Below are 3329 nucleotides of genomic sequence, written 5' to 3' on the forward strand. Positions count from 1 at the left end.
TTATTATTATTATTATTATTATTATTATTATTATTATTATTATTATTATAATCTGTTAAATCCCTAACAGTAAAAGTTACCTTTAAACTTGTAACAAAAGGGTTTTAGATAATGTCAGTTTCTTGCAGCATACCATATGTGTAACTTAGATTCAACTCATATTTAGGAAAATAATTTTTTATTAGACTAAAGAGGCAACACTGAGCCTCCAAGCTGGTTTGTTTTATTTTATTTTCCATAGACTAGGAAGACAACATCAGACTTCTAAGTTATTTTGGATAAGGATGGATTTTGTATGGTGATTTTTGTTCTAAGAGTAAAAGTAGCAGTTAAGAACACATCCATAAATCTTGTTTATAGAAAATAGGACTCATGAACAAAATATGCTTGATAACTATGGTTTAGAAATTCCTAAGGCATGTTCAAACTAACAAAAACTCCATAAAGATGCATATTTAACCATTTCTGATTTTGCTAACTTTGTTATGCTCTAGTTATTTGGAGAAATTGAGTCATATGTATTTTGTAAAAGTATAAAAGGATCAGGACACCAGTGGGGCATCCTGTGGTAGCCAAACAAACCTGACCTCCTGGCCTCTGAAGGGATGTCTGTCCAGGTTCCTCTTGGATAACTAGCCTTCTTCAGTCCTCACCCTGGAGCAGGCTTCTGGCAGGCCCAAGGCCCACAGCTGTGAAGTACTCATCTGCCTGAAAAAGCTGCTGTGCTGCTCTCACAGTGCTAACACTCTGAAGGAGCCTGTGTGAGCAGGAAGACATGAGCACGTCTTCTGTAGTAATTATATAAATGACTATATCGGATCAGGATGCTCAGTGTACTCCATCCCAGCCTGGATCCTAGATGTGAAGATAAACAGACAACTGGAGAGCATAATCCAGCTTTATAGTAAGCTTCAAAATTTGCTACATGACAGTAAACTTTCATATCCAAAAGAAGACACAATTTAGGGCACAGTTATTTGGTGATGCAGAAAGGAAAAATTCAGGTCAAATATGGCTTAGTTCTCAGAGTAAGAAAAAAGCCCATCAATCCTCAATGTATGAATTTGTTACCACGAGTCCTCTTGAAGTTGTGTCTAAGAGGGCTAAAACAGCTTCTAGAATATCTGAGTTGGGGTGGGGGGAAGCAGTAGAAGAAATCCTCAGTTGAGATCAATCAGGAGTGAAATTTAAGTCCAGAAACCAAAGATAGTAGATTTGATTCCAAAGTAGAACCGAAAGAATGCTTTGGCTCTTTCTGTAGCCAACGGTCAGTTATCAGAGTTCATGGGTAAATGGTGAAATAAACTTATTAGCAAGTGGCTCTATTGCAGAATCTGAATGTCTGGAAGCTTGACTGCTGAAGTATCTTACCATTGGCTGAGCATATAGTAGCTCCTGACCCTGAGCAAGACTGACAATAACTCCTGAGAGGAAGGTCTGCATAAAAGAGCTTCGTTCAGTACGACATAATGGAAATCATGAAGATCGCAGCATACCTCTCTATCCTACCTCTAAGAGATGTGAGAGAAACATCCCAAGAACCAACAGAGATTTCATTAAGCCAACAGTTCTTGTGAAAAATGTACTGTTTGTTGACTGTTCTTCACTGCCTCCAGTTTGACTTTAAGTTGATTTTACAGGCAGAAGAAACAGTAATGTATCAGATGACTTTCTTAGCCTATCACCAGGCACTCTCTTGCCTCTGCTGATTAATTCAACTCTCAGACAAATGATTTCAAGCCTTCCACAATGAAGCTGTTACCCAGTATTACAGCTGGGGTAAAGAAATCACAGAGTAGAGACTTTGTTTATATTGCTTCTATTAAGAGTAAAATGCTTTCTGTTGAATATCTTTTGCAAAATGAAAACAACCCAAAAGGTAAATACCAATCTGGATAGACACCAGTGCATGAAGGCTGCAGTCAGAGGGACCTGAAGGTAGTGGAATTGCTGCTCCAGCATAATGCTTTGTTGAACACCAGGGGCTCTCAGAATTACTTAACCACACTACGATTTGGCCAAGAATGTGCATGCAGATAGAGGCAAGCAAGGTGTTACTGTCCAGGAATGCTGATAGGATATTTGGTGTGTTGCCCATGGATTATGCAGACAGTGAAAATATAAGGTCACTATTGCTGCTACCAGAGAAGAATGAATCATTCTCAACAAGCTAATGCTTGGTCATAAATGCTGAGCAGTGTAAAAATGGGCTGCTAGGGCTTATAAGCAGTGTTTGCTTCAGAACAACAGAAAGTGCTCAGCACATGTGAGATAGTTCTTAAGACCAAAAAATGTGCTGAGTTTGACAGGAAAGTAATTCATGTCATTGTTACTACTGATGAAGCTCAAAGTTCTTTGAAGTGTATGCTTGGGCTTCTCAATGGATGCTGGCTCCCGAGGTTTGATTGAGTGAAAGCCTGTCTGCACAACAAAGCATGTCAACAGTAAGAAATGCGAAAGTTCCTGGAGGCCCGCAGAGGAGCAGGCCTAACAGAGAGCAGCTGTTGTCCAAGCTATTTGGTGGATGCTACTTCTTTTGTGTGTGGGGGAAGGGACCTCAAATATCATACAAAGGATGATCTCCTTAATATGCTAATTATTGCAGCAGGATGCAAAATCCTCAGTAGAAAGCCCAGGGCATACAATGACATGCCTCAAAGACAGTTGCATACCACGACAGACAGACCTGATTCTGATGAATACTTCTGTGTGCAATACATCATCTATGAAGAGATCTTCCATTTCACTGTCACGCAGAAAGGGTTCATAAGGGCAAAGTCTGGATGGCTCCTTCTACCTGGCTTACTAGCTGTGTAATGGATTTAGAGTTGCTTCCTCTTGACAGTTGAATATAATACCAGGTGTACATTTTAAGTTGAATATGTACGGTTTGTGAGAAATCAGCTACTGTGTTGTGTTTGATCATTCACATTTTTTAGGGAAAGTAGAACCGTCACATTTTTTCCCATTAAATTAAAAAATAAAACAATTGATGAAAAAGGAACTCAGGAAAATGATGCACCCAGACTCTCTGTGGACTGTATGATAAATATTAAGGCTCAAACATAACAGGAATAAATTTATAATTATAAAATCCTAATCCTATAAAAGTTACTAACTTATTGAAACTGCTAAAGATAGTTAAGACATGCAAGTTAATGGCCAGTACAGTATATGTTGTAGAGGATAAGCTTAAAGCAAGTAATTTAGAAAAAGTTGAAAGTAAACTTAAAGTTTTTTTGCTGTAAAATAATATTCAAAAGTAGATATAATAAAAATAATTTAAGAGATTGCTTAATATGCTACACATATATTTGAATACTTGATTC

At 37.9% G+C, this 3329-nt stretch overlaps 1 pseudogene; it reads left to right on the forward strand.

The window, feature by feature from the left end:
- Positions 1-2849, forward strand: part of LOC129690506 (BRCA1-associated RING domain protein 1-like) — a 69904-nt pseudogene extending 67055 nt beyond the window's left edge.
- Positions 2850-3329: the final 480 nt, after the last annotated feature.

The sequence above is a fragment of the Psammomys obesus genome, unplaced genomic scaffold (assembly GCF_907164565.1).
Source record: "Psammomys obesus unplaced genomic scaffold, mPsaObe1.curated_primary_1811, whole genome shotgun sequence".
NCBI lineage: Eukaryota > Metazoa > Chordata > Mammalia > Rodentia > Muridae > Psammomys > Psammomys obesus.